Source organism: Babylonia areolata, chromosome 25 (assembly GCF_041734735.1).
Source record: "Babylonia areolata isolate BAREFJ2019XMU chromosome 25, ASM4173473v1, whole genome shotgun sequence".
NCBI classification, from domain to species: domain Eukaryota; kingdom Metazoa; phylum Mollusca; class Gastropoda; order Neogastropoda; family Buccinidae; genus Babylonia; species Babylonia areolata.
In genome coordinates this window covers 9,788,378-9,804,874 of record NC_134900.1, presented here as the reverse complement: position 1 = coordinate 9,804,874, position 16,497 = coordinate 9,788,378, and the positions used below count along the sequence as shown (strand labels likewise).

The following is a 16,497-nucleotide window of genomic DNA, read 5'->3' as shown; positions in this document are numbered from 1 at the left end:
TTGTTTATTCAGTAAATGTCTCTCTCTCTCTCTCTCTCTCTCTCTCTCTCTCTCTCTCTCTCTCTCTCTATATATATATATATATATATATGGAGAGAGAGAGAAAGAGAGAGAGAGAGTTTGTGTTTCTATTGTTTCTGTTTGTTTTTTTTATGCTGGGAAATATTTTTTTAGGTATTAGAAATTTGACCTGTTGACTGTTGTACTGTTTATTAATTGTTTCTTGTTTGATTTTGGTATGGTTTTGTTGATTTCACATTTAGATTTATTACTTCACATATTAACCATAAGCATGATTAATTCTGCTTGCTAATGAGTTTTGTTTCAAGTCACACATCCCATATTGAGGTGTTTTTGTATGCATGTGAGTTGTTTAGTTGTTGTTGTTTTTTCCAAATAACTATCTTTTTTTTGTATTTAAAATGAACATTTGTAATCCATACAAATGCTGATATGGTTTGTCTCATTTAAGCACAATTTGCAATGTATGTTTTTGTTTACTGCTCACGTTTTGATATAAAAACCGGTATAAAGAGGGAAGGGTTTGGAGGAGGGAGTGAGTGAGTTAAGTTTGAAACAGTGAGTCTGAACACTGGAGCGGAATATCTACATGCTACATACTTCAGTCTGAATGGAGTAGTTGATGCTCTGCGCATTGCTGTCGTTTTTACAGAGTGATGATAATTTTTGTGTTAGTAGAATACAGGAACATTCTGTTTGTGCTTGCATGTATGTAGGCGCATGTGCTGTGTTTGACTGTGATATTTGACTGTGTACTGAACAAGCATCTACTCTTTGTGTATGTGTGTGTGTGGTTTCACGTGGCATGTTTGGTTACGCTTGGCATGTGCCTTTTAACTCTTTCTGTACTAAGTTCTGGTACTACTCTGCACAGTGTTTGTTTTTCCAAAGACCAGAAATGTGGACAGATTTTGGATTTTGTTGCTGTTGTTTTGTTCTCATACCAGGTGATGTAACTATTTTGTACAGAATTAACCATTACAGGCAGCTCTTACACATTTTAATCAGAGCGCAGGCATACTATTGCTCAGGTTTTGTGAGCCGCCATCAGCTCACAAATTAAAGCAGATAGCTTGCTTTACACACAAGAAAACCCCTCCAGTTTCGTTTACCATAAATCACATAGCAACAGGGTGTCACCATGTACTTCTTCAGGCACCTTTGGTGAAGGAAATAATTAGTCACATTTGAAATGTCTGCAATAATCAAGTCACGGTTAAAAATGTCTGTGATAGTCAAAGTCGCGGTTAAAATGTCTCCAAAGTCCTGGGACTGTTGGGAGACAACCGGGTCAGATGTCAGATATGTTTATTATATTTTATCATTTTATTTCTCTTTTTTTTTTTTTTAAAGTATACAGTGGGCCAGTTTCTGGGGGAGATAAGGGGGCACAACCTGCCACCATCTTTCAGAAGACACTGGCTGACTTTGCAGTATCAGTCTATCCAGTTTGCTTGAGTGCAATACCATCATTTTTATGGCTTTTGGGTGGGTTTTTTTAATATATTTTTTTGCTTTTTATCAGTGTAAAGACTGTGTGTGTTTATGTTGTGTGAAGTTGTGGTTTTCTCAATGTAAAAAAGAAGAAAAAGTATTTTTTATTGTTGGTTCTTCTTACTGCTTTGTATGATGTGCTGTTACTGGGTTTTTTTTTTCAAGGTATGTGCCTTCAGGTAATTTAAAGTTTGTTGTTCTAAAATGTAAGATTATAGTGAATGTTTCCTATTTTTAGCTTCTCCAAAGAGATGTTGGTGGATCTTTCAGTCATGAATGATATCCCTGGCTTCCGTAAATTCTGTGGTAGAAATTACCCCTTTTCCTATCGCTTTGTTTGTCTGGCGTTTTTATTTCTTTTTTTTCTTTTTTCTGTCTTCTCATTCGTTCTTTTTCTCTGCCTTGGTGGCCGATTCATTTTTTTTTTCTTGAAAGCCTCAGATATTTATTCATCTTTTCTGGACTTGATGATTTAGCATTTTTTGTGTTTTATTCTTTTTTGCACCAAAGACTTTTTTTTTGTTTGTTTTTGACTCACTTGTGTAAAGAAAGTGAGTCTATGTTTTATTAACTCACTTGTGTTCGGTTGTCTGTGGGTGTGTGTGTGTCTATGCCTGTGTGTTCGTGGTAAACTTTAACAATGCCATTTTCTCTGGAAATACTTTGTCTGCCAATACCAAATTTGACTTTGACATAGTGTGAAAAAAACCTTCAGTCATACCAATAACAGGTTGTAAGTCTCCCGAATTAAGCCGGTTTTTTTTTCCGAATCATTAACAGTATATTTCGTTGAGGTTTGTTTGAAATCCAAAAATTCTAAAAACTGCTTCTCACTGAGTTAGGCCCAGTAGCAGGTAGGTTGTATTTGAAGACATGATCTCGTTTTCTTGTTCACAATTAAAAGGAAAGAAATACAAATTCTGGAAGAACACACAAAACAAAAAGTAATATATACAAAAAAAAGTAATACTAACTACACCATATACATGTTTACTGCAAATAAATATTCTAAAGTGGACACTGAATGAACTGGAATGAATATAAAAGAAAAATTGAATCAATCGTTTCTTACAGCTTGTTATAGGCCTTGACTGGATTGTGCAGATCTAGAGATCTGCCAAGTGTTGCTTTGTGCTTGAAGGGATGGCAAAGCCTCCTTTACTGCTGAAATAACAGAAAAATTGAGATATAATAACACATACAAAGAACATGATTTAAACAGCGTTATTACATCCACTACAATCACATCTATTTATCACACGAAGAAGAAAACGTCAACATTGCTTCAAGTATTAAAGTTAGTCCAATGATGTCAAATGTGCCGCAGCAGTGGGGATTAGTCTGCTTGCTTAACATGCATGGTTCGATCCCGCTCGCATACTTTTTTTTCTTCGTTTTTCTTTTTTCCGTGCAAGCTTATTTTATATATCATATTTAATACAGAGCTCTTTTCAACGATTTTTTTAAATCTCTTTTTTTTTTCTCCTCATGATTCCTTGACTGGATAAAGTGGGAAGCACAAGTTAGTCTTGAAGGCTTTGCCTCTTGTATATGCTTGTTATTGTATATGATTTTGTGTATTGTGTATATAATTATGTTCAGGTTATTATTTTTGGTTTGTTTTGATCCTGTTGCAGACAATTGATGAAATAATGATCAACATCTGAGACATGTCTTTGGTCTGTGTGCATGAATATGACTGTACTTGTGTGTGCGTGATTTTCTTTTCCAGTTGTTGTTGTTGTTTTGCATGACCAATACTGGTAGTGTGTTCAGCCCTGGTGTGGCCATGTGTTTTCAGCTGGGGCTGTAACAGTGATATATCTTATTTAGCAACACACATCAGTGTGTGTGTTTGTGTGCATGTGTGTGTAATTACTTTTGTTATCTTTCAAGATTATTTGTTAACAGTATAATAGTTAATCATTCTCTTTTTTTTTCTGTTATTGTTTTTTTTTTTTTTCTTCTTCTTCTTCTTCTACTGGGAATAGCTCAAAATTATATCAGCGAATATTTTTAGCTAATCGTGAATCTCAAGGTTTTTAATGCCAGCATACATACAGTGTGTTCTTCAATACAGTGAAATCTTCTCACATTGTACAAGGTTCTTCATCATGTATTTTACGAACATATGATATTAAATGGCATTTATGTGTGTTTTTGTTTGTTAGCTGTATACTATTTGCTCTGTCCGTTAATCTGCCAGTACTGGGACTGCTATGCATAACCAGGTTTCCTAACAAAACAGAATCAACTTTGGCATGCAGAGCATTTTAGTGTCCTGGTTTGAGGCATATTTTGAGTGCACCTGTTGCCTGATATGGAACTACAGTGGACAGGTTTTTTTTTTTAAAGCAATGGTGTTATTGGCACTGTGGATGTGGTCTTGGAGTCTAACTCATTGCTTTTTCACTGGTGCTCATGTACCGGCACTGGGAAGAAGCAAAACCAGCTTCTGGGTCACTTGCACTGGTGGAATTTAATGATTGTGTGTGTGTGTGTGTGTGTGTGTGTGTGTGTGTTCTTTAAATGAAGGGAACTAACCTTGCCAGTAATCTTCAGTCATTTGTACTGATTGACCTCCCTTCACTGAAACGGATCATTTTGTGCACCAACAACATATTTCTAATGTCATAGGCAATGGATATGTTGTCTGCAATAAGTCTTTGTAAATAAGATTTTAATTTGTGGAAAAAAAGAAGAAAAAAAGAGGACTTTCACAGGGGTCTTATCATGATCTGATCTTGAAATCGGTTGAACAGCTTCTCTGTGTCTCTCTAGCTGTCCATTCTGCTGTGTTATTTGCATCGTATGACTTTTTTTTATCTACTTTTTTGTGTGGCTTTGTATTTGTTGTTTTTATTTATTTATTAAAGATTTTGTTGTAATCTGGGGATGAGAAATTAAGTGGAAGGGCTGACATCCTCAGCACAGCCTGTTCTTATTTGCCTTAAGGAGTTTAACGGTTAGGGTAGTATTTCATGAACTGTGTTGTTTCGCAGTTGTGTTTTTTCAGCTGCGACAGAGTGTTGTGTTAAACATAGTTTGATTAATTTTTTGTGTAGTTGAGTAGTCTTGATATGGACTTGTGTGGTCGGCTGGACTGCAAGGAGCAATGTCAGTGTCAGTGTCAGTGTCAGTGTATTAGAATTGTACACAGGAAAATCCAGTGTGCTCTGACCGAATGATTTAGATATATATTTTTTCAATTATTTGGGGTCTATTTACCTGCAGCAACAGATAAAGATAAGTTATTTTGATTTTTTGTTTCTTGCATTGCTTTATGATTAACAGTGGGGCCTAAGCTACTTTTAGAAAATGTACATGTTTATGTCATTTTTTGTGTTTATTTTATTATCATTTTTTCTTCTAAAGTGTTCGGATTAGTGTGCTGGCAGGAAACAAAGTGTTTTAAACTGAGCATGCTTGGAATGAGTTAAAAGTCAAGAGTTATGAAGATGTATAGCAGGATTTAATCTGACCAGTCACAGTATTCTTTTTTTTTTTTTTGTCTGCCTATTTTGAATGTAGTTGACTGAAGGCTGTTGATTTTTTTTAAATTTTTGATATATTAAATATTGCTTCCAGGGAACATAGGGTGTTAGAAATGTTGATAATTTAAAAATGTCATTTTATAGTCATTTTATAATGAGAGAAGGTTTGTTTTTTATTTCTAAAAAAATGTTATATACCATTGTTTTCCTCCTTTACTTTTGTGCCATTTTCAATACTGAAGTGTTTTGGACATGATTAATTACAAACCATCTTTGTGGAGTCATTTTATAATGAGAGAAGGTTTGTTTTTTATTTCTAAAAAAAATGTTATGTACCATTGTTTTCCTTCTTTACTTTTGTGTCATTTTCAATACTGAAGTGTTTTGGACATGATTAATTACAAACCATTTTCGTGGAGTCATTTTATAATGAGAGAAGGTTTGTTTTTTATTTCTAAAAAAAATGTTATGTACCATTGTTTTCCTTCTTTACTTTTGTGTCATTTTCAATACTGAAGTGTTTTGGACATGATTAATTACAAACCATTTTTGTGGAGTCATTTTATAATGAGAGAAGGCTTGGTTTTTTATTTCTAAAAATGTTTTATGTGCCATTGTTTTCCCTCCTTTACTTTTGTGCAATTTTGAACACTGAAGTGTTTTGGACATGATTAATTACAAACCATTTTTGTAGAGTTGTAGAAAACTTACCTGCACTTGTTTTCCTCCTCCACTTTTGCATTGTTGTAGACAATTGCTCCAGTGCATTTGATTTATTCATTTAGTTATTTATTTATTGCATTTTGGAGCTTGTTTATTACTCAGGTGTGGCCTTCACCACCCGTGGTGTCGTCCTGGTTCTGATCTTCTCTAAAAAGGATAGTGTTTTTTTTTGTTTTTTTTTGTTGTTTTTTGCTGCCCCATCATCTGCTCCGTTTCAGTGGCATTACTCCCATGCTGCTCATTCCGAGTCCCCCATACACGGCCACACCCAGGTTCGTCTGTTGCAGTCCTAGCGTCGGCATTCCACAGGGAACCATCGATGTTAGGTCGCCAGGAGGCTACACACCAGAGGAGACCTGAAAAAGTATGGTGTCTGCTGAGGGGGTGGGGCACATGGACTGTCTTCTGTTTTCCTTTCAACCAAAGGCAGCCCTTCCATACAGTTGATGGCTTCAGATGTAGTAACATCAGTGATACTGACATGGAAAAGTATTCAGTTGATTTCTCATTGTAGATGATAAAGTATTCTGTATTCTGTGAAGCCTAGAACTCTTGACGTTTGCTCTGTTGGAACCCAGGTGTGGGTTTTGTTTTATCGATTATTTTATTTATTGGTTTGCTTTGCATTGTGTGTTCATGCTCAAGCTTGTGTGTGTGGGGAGGGAGGGGGATACCAGTCACTGTGTGGTCAGTTTATGATCAGAAGTATAATACTCATACTCATTTTTTTTTACACTTCATATGGGTGCCTGTAATAATAAGTTTTGTACTGTCTAATAAATATACTTAATCTGACTGCTCCTGTATTATTGATTCAGTGCTCTCTTTGTTGCCTGTCTTGTCTGTATTTAATCCATTTCTTCTTATATATCCACTTTTTATCCCTTTTTTTGTTGTTGTGTTTTTCTTCAGTTTTTTCTTCCTATGTTTCATTGCATAGTGGATAGTGTTTCTGTGCTCTGATGCAGTGCTCGTTGAAGTGTCTTTAACAATAAAATGTGTCAGCGTTGTCTTTTTCAGAGTATAACTGTGTACGTGTATCATCAAGGTGAGCAACACTTGCTGACTGTTCGATCAAATCACACACTTAGAGGATGCATCTGATGATGCTCGTTTGGAAGCTGACCTGTGGAAATTAGTGGGAGTGGATTCCTGCCCATTGTGGAATCCCTGGGAATGAACAAACTGATTGGCTGGCTAAAAAGGTCATCCTAGGGGAGCAACCTAACAACAGGTTCAGTGAGATGAAGTCCTTCATCAGGGCACTTAAAGCACCTGCAACAACAAATCAGGGACGACTGCCACACGCTACCAAAAGAGAGCAGAGCAGAGTGTCCTGGTGAGACACAACAGATTGAACAACCACATGCACTGAAAACTGAAGCCGGTGCTGTCTCCCACCTGCCATTGTTGACAGGAAGATCCGACAGCAGAGCACATCCTCCAAAACTGGCCTCCCTGTACAAACAGGCGAGACAAGATGTGTGGCCTGTAGACGCTCCACCTGTAACTAAACTATACATGGCAAGCAAGAAGAGCTGGAGAAAACAAACGTCATTCATTGTCGGAACTGAACTGATTGTGTAGCTGTGAATGCCAAGAAGAAGACGAGAGTAGGACCGAATGACATTTGTGGTACTGAAAAGCGTGTGGCTGGTATCCAGTGGCTGCTAAACGCGCATGCGTGTGTTTGTACATCAACTTAATAAACAATACGGACATGTTCAGACATTTATCATCTACAGCTATGTTTGTTTTTCAAATGTACTCTTTTATGAATTTCTTTTGTTGAGATAATAAAGTATTCTGTATTCTTTATTTAATCCTGGTTTAAAACCAAAAAAGGCAATGAAAATGTATGTCAGCAGTATGTTTATGTTTGAATTCTTCATAAGACATAAAATGTCCGGTTTCAAGCTTAAAACGTGCAATACAGTGTACTCCTTTATTAACTAATATCTTACCTGTAATCATTTTTTCCCTGTTGGCATTCTTTGATTATAAAACACTTATTCTGCAAGGAAATCAGCATAGTTCTTTCAATTAATCGTAAAAGAAAAAAATCCTTGAATGTAATAAATACATCTGTCCAAAACATATTTGATTTACGTGTCTTGTTGTTTGTTGCAGAATTGACATTTTCATCACCACGAACAGTCAATACCCTCCAGCTGTAACACGCTTACTATTGTTGCATGCTCGTGTTTGTGTAACTCACACCAATTCTGCTGCTGTAACATTGGAATTACACCTGCCAGAACTTTTGCTAGGCTGTGAGCCTACTTTGTTGGGTGGTGCGCTTTCGTGCTGCAGTCATATCTTCAGACAAAGAGGCGGGTGTGCAGTCTCCAGCTTTTGAGCAGTTGCAGCAGCAATTGAAGAAACTGCAGTCTCGACGCATCAGCCTCAAACTACTTGGCCGGGGTCAGTCTGGGCTTGCCTCGAATGACATCCTTGGGGTTATTTGTGGCTGGAGAAGATTGACTGCCCCCCCCCCCCCCAACCCCTCCCCAAACCCCGCCACCCCCAGCTGTAAAGTAACATCCATATCCCCCCCCCCCCCCCAATCCCCCATTACGGGTTTAACTCATTGAACCCTGTGCCGGCCGGAGCAGTGCTCAGGGGATCATCATTTGTTTCATTGAAATGGTTATCACGTTCCTACATATTACGCATAAAACGCAAGCGAAGGGAACTAACCTCCATAGTGTATACGGCTATGTCCCCACGTGTCAATCTGGAGGAAAAACCAGTCGAGTTCAGTATATTTTCTGCGTTTTTCTGCACCAGTGTGACAGGGAAGCCTGCTGAGGCTGTAAGCTCCCGAGGGTTGAATGGGTTAATTCACTCTGGACCGCCAGTTTTCTCCTTTTCATCCCCTCCTTCATGACTTCCCTGGAGACACCGTGTGATGACCAGTGGATGTCTGAATGGCCTATCCTCATATAGCTTTTGTCGTGAGAAACGAGGGATTGTTCGTCTTCATCCATGTCCTCTGTGCAAGAACCTTCCGCTTGTAATCTTCGTCTTCATCCGTGTCCTCAATGTGAGAACATTCCGCTTGTAATCTACATTTCCATCCTTATCCTCAGTGCAAAAACCTTTCGCTTGTAATTTTCGTTTTCATCCACATCCTCAATTCAAGAACCTTCCGCTTGTAACATTTTAATGACGTCAGCGTTGGTGAAAAGCTGCTGTTGTCCCCTCTCTTGTCTTTCATGTGGAAAGAGTTAAACAAGCTCTTGATAAAGGCCTTTTTAGTTTGTTTTGTTTTTTATTGTTGTTTTGTGTGTTTGTTTCTGGGCCAGCCATTGCCGTCACAGCTTCCAAACATACTGAGCATAATGAGCAACCATAAGCATGCTGATTACACGATTATATATGTTATGTGTAATGTGCGGCTTATGTTCAACGAGTGTGTGTGTGTGTGTGTGTGTGTGCACGCACAAGATCTTAATTGATATGCACATGTTTGTGTCCAAAATTCTACTGTATCTGTGTTTGTTTTTCAGTTTATGTTTGTTACCTTTTTATGTACTATCCCCCTCCCCACCCCCTAACTTGACAATTAGACGGTTGAGGCCCCCCGTCAGAGTCAAGGGCCTGTTGGTCATCTGAGGTCTATTAAACTTACGTGCACGCGACCTGGTATTAAAGACCTGTTTTATTCTGTTCTAATATCACCCAGTGCTACCGGTTGGCTTCTTCCTGACCTGGAAGTAGTTTCAACCGAAATGAAAGGTGACTCATGTGAGCACGAGCGAAAGTTGAATGGTGAGAGTGGGGACTTGGATTTAAAACACGAGCAGGAGTGAAGGGAATGCTAACATTTCGATGCTGCTTTCGTGTTGCAGTTTAGTAAGAAAGTTGACGCAGTGTGGAATGGAAATTCTGCTCAGCGTGTGTTGACCTTTTACTGGCGTGTTCGCCTTTGAATGTAGTGGTTGGACTTGGGCAAGACATTTTCAGCTGCTGTCTGTCATCTTTTGGTTTGTATATAAGGTTAGTTGGGGGGTTTTTTGGGGGGTTTTTCCCCAGTTTTCTGTACGTTTGTTTATTACATAAACAAGCTTTCCATAGTCAATAGGCCATGCAGTGAGCTATATCAAAGGTTTTTTTTCCAGCTTTCTGAGATTTGTGGGGTTGTATATAAATATAAGTTGGCTTTACAAGCTTTCTGTAAACTGTAGGTCTGTATTTAAAGTTTTACCCACTTTCCGAAATCTTTTGGCCTGAATATCAAGTTAGTTTCATAGTTTTTTTTTTCGTAGGTCAAACTGTTCTTGAGAAATTGTTTTGAGGTGTTCTTGAGAGCACAAGTATTTAAACCGTTTATTTTGGTCTGAATTATGACCCATAAAGCCAGATCGAAGAGGAAACTGTTGATCATTTTTCAGCAGGTATTGAAAATATTTCTCCTGTGGACTGTGAATGAGGAATCCTTGTATAGACAGACACAGTCGTTCACACACTTGTGACAATGTTCACCTTTCATACAGTTTTCTTTTCTCTCTCCCATTTGTAATGTACTTGAAAACTGAGAAGCAGACAAAACAACAACAACAACGACGTATCAGTAGGCAAGCAAGTACATGTATGTACGTGTGATTACACCGATGAATGGTAAAGACGGACTTTAATACAACCTGTGATCATTTTTCTTCTTCTTATGCACCATGTTCCTTTGTCATTAAAAGTTTAGTTTCATTTAAAAACAAAACCAAAAAAAACCAACAACCCCCCCGAAAAAAAAACCCCATACAAACAAACAAACAAAAACAACAACAAAAAACACACACACACACAAAACTCTCGACCTGTACACTTTTAGGCTTAGTTTGGTAAGAAAATTAAACACGACAAAGTTTGTGGTATAAACTTACAAAAAATGATGATGGTGATCAACTTCATCAACATTATAATACAACACAAGAAAACTAAAACAGAACCCTCACCCCCCATCCCCCATAAAAACAACACCAACAAACAAACAAATAACAAAAAAACAATCAACGGTACAAACCACACCAGACCATATTAATCACAGGCTGTGGTAGTCAGAAACCAAAATTATTATATAACGTCCGTTTTCCTGCATGGCATCCGGCTATGAATTCATACATAAATCAAGTCTCTTTCCTTTGAAAGAGCCGGGATTAAGGTGTAGATGCTGTTCCCTTGTTAACCTTTTTTTCTTAACGCAAGAAACATTCAGAATGGTCAGTGGTTTTCTGTATGTTTTTTAACAGATATAGAATGTGCCATGTAAAGCGTGAGCAAACGAAAACTGGTCCAGCAGCTTGCCATGCTTTCGAAAAGGCGTATTATATTGTTCACCTCCGCGCTCGCTCGCACACACACACACACACACACGTAGAATGTGCATTGAGTTGCACACATGCACATCCATAAACGCGTAGGCACGTGCAGATCTCCCCCCCCCCCCCCACTCCCACGCCGCCAAACGTCTCCTCGCGCCCCCCCCCCCCCCCCCACACTTCCCGCATCCCTCCCAATACACGCAGAGGTGCTGCGATAGAGCAGTACTGTGGTCCAGCTGTAATGTGCCTGACCAGGAAGCGACCGAGTTACTACGTGTTCGAGTCCTGTATGGGCCAGGAAATTTGTTCTCCTCTCCGTCCACTAAAAAAACAAAACAAAACAAACAAATAAAAACAACAACAAACAAACAAAAAACAAAACAAAACAAACCCCAAAAAACAAAACAAACTAAAAAAAAAACCAAAACAAAACCACCTTGTGTGTTGTGGTGTGGATACTAATCTTTTCCCAGTGAGATGTTATAAACTGCGCGTGGTCCCCGTGTGTCAGTAGAATCAATGCACTTTACGCACGTTAAAGAACCCATGACAATAAAAGGTTATCACTGCAAAGAAAGAAAAGAATAAAGCTATGTTGATAGTAAAACAAAATCATGTGGAGACAGGGGGAAAAAGCGCCCCCAAAACAAGCAAACCGAAAACAAACAAACAAAACAAAACAAAACAAAAAAAAGTGTGGCTGTGCAGTCGGGCACTGTGCCCAGGAAAAAGCAGCCTGGATTTCATACAATCAGGGGGAAAAAAAAGAAAGAAAAAAGTTATACAGCACGCGCGCGAGCACTCTCACACATGCAGCTAGGCAAGCACAGGCTCAATGACTTTCTTTACGATTCACATAATCATTTTCATCAACATAAATCAGTTCAGTTAAATGTAATAGCGAAGCTGTACAAAATAACCTTTTTTTTCTAGCTTGTCAGTCAGCATATAATAATAATAATAATAACAACAGTAGTAGTAGTAGTAAAACAAGATGATCGAGCTATAGTCCACTGAATACAAGGAAGGAAGGAAGGAATTTTTGTTTAATGTCCCGTCACACATATCGGTGATTGAAGACATTTTGTAAAAGTATTTATGAATACATCTGAGTATTATCGGTTAGAAGGGGTGGGAGATGTGGATGAATGGAGGGTTTGGGGAAACTGGGCAAATGAGGGTAAAAATGTGGGTGAAATTTGAAAGAAAAACAAAACAAACAAACAAACAAAAAAAACCCTCTAAATACAGTTACAGGAAATTACTTAAAGGACTTCGTAAAAGAGAAGTCGTTAAACTGACAAGCGAAACAACTGATAATGAATGCAAAAAGTCAAAAACATCAACGTTCTCAGTCACTTGTGAAGACACACTTTCGTGTACAAAAGGCTTCAAGCTACACTGAATACAAATGAGATCACATCTAACGACTATGTACTCTACTGTTTTTGACCTTATTTCAAGACAACGAAAAATACGGAAGTTTCTTTCCCTCATTCAGGACACTATGATTTCAGTGACCATCACTGCTCTTGCTTCTGAAGCCGATGAGTTACACAGTTGGGTGGCAAAAAAGTTAGTGAGCGACCTTGACAATTTTATTGTTGAAAACTTGCTGTGCTTCCGGGCCTTTTATGTCAAGCCGTGTTTTCATCAAAGTAGATCACACGGTGTTTGAAACAATGCACATTTATTATAATTCAGTTTTAAAAAAGCACACACATATCCATACATATACATGTTCATCAATCATAAACGAGGGGGGTAGGACATTTTGTGACATTTGAATCAGGTAAGGCGCGTTTCCAACCCGATTCAGTCAAACAATTTATAGTCAGTGATAAAGTTTGACCCTCCACTCGCAAACCACATAACAATCATCATTGACACCGGGCTGACAGCAACATGAATAATATTGTTATTATTATTATTATTATTATTATTATTATTATTATATTTCTTATTTTGATGACCGCACATTACTCTCACTTATCATTTTTAGTTCTACTCTGTTTCATTCATTGTCAGTATGCTGTCTCTCGCTGTGTGTGTGTGTGTGTGTGTGTGTGTGTTTTAAGATTAATATAGAGAAGCACGTGCAGTGCAAGCAGCTTTCCGAAAGCAAACAAGATAAACTCTCTGTACATGAATCACATGTGTGTGAAGTTCCAGACGAAACAAGTGCATACACGACTCCATCACATTATCAGTTAATTTTGCTCATCCTCAGCTTCTACAGTCTGGTCAGGAAGCGGTGTGGTGCCGGGTTTCAGCAGGCTGGGCTGTAGAAGCTGTGCTGGTGGTGGTGGTGGATGTCGTGGTTGTAGTGGTGGTGGTGACTTAGTGACCGCGTCAGGCGTGGTGGTGGGCGTGGGTGTGGGCGTGAGTGCGTCGTCTATGCAAAAGGGGGGCAGAAAAACAACAACAAAAACGCATGCCCCCCGCCACCCTCTTGGTCAGGTCCATCGGGCAGGTGCCCTCCAGCGGGCTGCACACGCACTTGACGATGCTCTCTGTGAAACCAGTGACCAGACCACATATATTATATTATTATTTATATAAATTTCAGTTAAACTGTTTCCTGAGTTCGATCCCCATCACATCTGGGTGGATTAAGGGTTACAGATTTTTATTATCTCCCATATCACCACATGTGTAGACGTGCTGGTGATTTTTATTATCTCCAATATCACCGTATGTGTAGACCTGCTGGTGATTTTTATTATCTCCCATATCACCATATGTGTAGACCTGCTGGTGCCTGAACCCCCTTCATGTGTACACACATGCAGAAGATCAAATGTGCATGTTAAAGATCCTTTAACCCATGTCAGTTGTTGGTTATGGAAACAAGAATGTACCCAGCACTCGCAGTCACACTCCTGAAAATGAAGTATGGCTGCCTACATATGGTGGGGTAAATAAACAAAACGGTCATACACATAAAATGTAACATGTCTATGTGAGTGTGTATGTTTGTGCTGGACTGAAACATGATGATGGTTGATTGACAAAATAATGAGAGGCCAATGGCAACTGTCAGTTGAGTCTACCCTGACAGGCAGCCTTTGTGCAAATGACTTGTGTTTGTACAGTGTTTAGAGCTTGGTCTCTGACCAAGGATAGAAGCTATATAATATCTATTTCATCATCTTAATCATCATCATCAAATATATAAATTTCGGTACAGACATTGTACATTCTGTACAGACATTGGTCGTCTGCTTGTGTCTTTATCATTCAAACAGTTGTGTAACTTGAACTTAAACTGAAGCATGCATAACGACATGTCATGAAGTGTAAACTGTTGAAAGTTACATTCTGAGCATCAAAGTGCGATTTTATTAACTTGGTTGTAGTTTCGACGACCATATTCTCGCACAAAAAGTATGCACCGTCACACAAACGCACGGGTTTGGAAGTGGTGTATGGGGGACAATACGACCTTGACCCGAGGTTGGCCCCTACAGACGTTCACAACATGTCCCCGCCTCCACAAACCTTGCATCCCAAAGCTCTCCAGTCCTGCCATGTCTTGTGGCCCTCACTGGTCAGAGTCCGAACACTGCTGCACACAACTTCATGGCCTGTTCGCCGTACAGCCCGCAGCCATGACAGTCGTCTGGTCAATCAAGGTGCGGTGACCGCTCACCTGCCTTCAACTCAGTCCACTTCAGGCTTTCCGACGGTCTTCTTGGTCACATAGTGACACCGCTGAAATCAATGGCTAGTGGGTTAATTTTGCCGACAGACGTGTTGTCGTTCTGCGTGGCAAAGATAAGACGAGGTAGCTGCCCCAGACATGTCATTGTATCGAAAACTCGTTTTCACAGCGTGGTGTGTGTGAGTGTCAACAAACGCGTTTTGGCCCTGACCTCAACAAAAGGTCATGTGTTCAGATCAGGATCTGGAGAGATAAATCACAGAATCACAGAAATGTTTGGCTATAGGCTAAAAGCCTTTTGCCCTCATAATCAGTGTCCATTTATGTGCTTTTGGATCACTTGTTGTGAACAGACCCTTGTTTAAATCTGGCATAGTGTATACTACATTTATCTACAGCTCAATAAAGATTTAACTCTGTGGAAAATACATGGTCCTTAAACTTTTTGTCAATGTGATTTTTGAAGGCGTTTACCGATGGTGCATTGATGGTGTCATAGGAAAGGTTATTCCACAGATTTATGATACGCCGGTTAGTAAAGAACTTGCGGAACTGGTTAGTTACGAAATTAGTTTTGTTTATTTTGAAGTTGTGCCCTCGAGTTTTATCGTAGTTAGCCATAGTAAATAAGGAAGAGGTGGTGCAAGGATCATAAATATTGTGCATGATCTTATATACTTCAATGAGATCACCTCTTAATCATCTTCTAAACTCTAGGCTAGGCATATTAAAAAGAGCCAGGCGCTCCTCACAACTAAGATCACGAGTACTATTAGTATTACTAGTTATACACTTGGTAAATCTGCGTTGAACACCTTCAATCATATTTATGATTTATGTTTTTAAGGTAAGGGCACCATACAGTGAGTTTCCATATTCAATAATGGGTCTAACCAGAGCTTTGAACAATGGAATCATAATTTCGGGAGATTTATTAGTTATAGTTCTCACACGAAGAAGACCAGAAATTTGATTTCCCTTTTTCACTATATTATTTATATGTGCCTCAAAGCTTAGTTCTGGATCCATCGTGATCCCTAAATCTTTTTCGGCAGTTGTACTATCCATTGTTCGAGTTACCCCCTTTTCCTGTATCGTGTACTGATACTGTGGATTATTCTTTCCAAGGTGCAGAACTTTGCATTTCTCGCTGTTAAATTGCAACAGCCAAGTATTTGTCCATTTAACTAGATTATGTATACACATTTGTAAGTGATCTCTATCTTCTCTATTTTGGATGGCAGAGTAAGCCTTGGTGTCGTCTGCAAAATTTTTTACTTTACAATCTACCTCACCAGGCATATCATTTATAAAGTATATGAACAAGGTTGGGCCAAGAACACTACCTTGTGGTACACCACTAGTTACCTTAACCTTTGATGATTTACTACTATTTACACTTACACTTACTTACACTGTGATCTTCCATTTAGAAAGTCTCTGATCCACGATAGTAGCTTGCCTCCCAGTTTATTTATGAGTCTGGGATGGGGAACTGTATCGAAAGCTTTCCTTAGATCAAGGTAGACTGCATCGACTGGTACCTTCTCATCTAGTATGACTAACCAATCTTGTAATGTAACAAGTAGTTGTGTAACACACGAGCGCCCTCTGGTAAATCCAAACTGTTCTCTAGATAACAGATCACGTTTGGTTAAATAGTTAAAGACCGACTATCATCATGATGGGATTTACTGGAAAGAAAGAATAAAGAATCCTCATTTCATGAACCCTGGGCTGGGAAATCAGAGTGATGGTGTGTTGGGGTGGAGAATCGTCA

General features: G+C 38.8%; 1 long non-coding RNA gene across 1 annotated transcript; it reads right to left on the bottom strand.

The window, feature by feature from the left end:
* Positions 1–12,062: 12,062 nt before the first annotated feature.
* Positions 12,063–16,291, bottom strand: LOC143299634 (uncharacterized). The gene is made up of 3 exons (XR_013057548.1): positions 16,132–16,291; positions 14,555–14,767; positions 12,063–13,566 (listed from the first exon to the last, which is right to left on the bottom strand). It is a non-coding gene; the product is annotated as an uncharacterized LOC143299634 (long non-coding RNA).
* Positions 16,292–16,497: the final 206 nt, after the last annotated feature.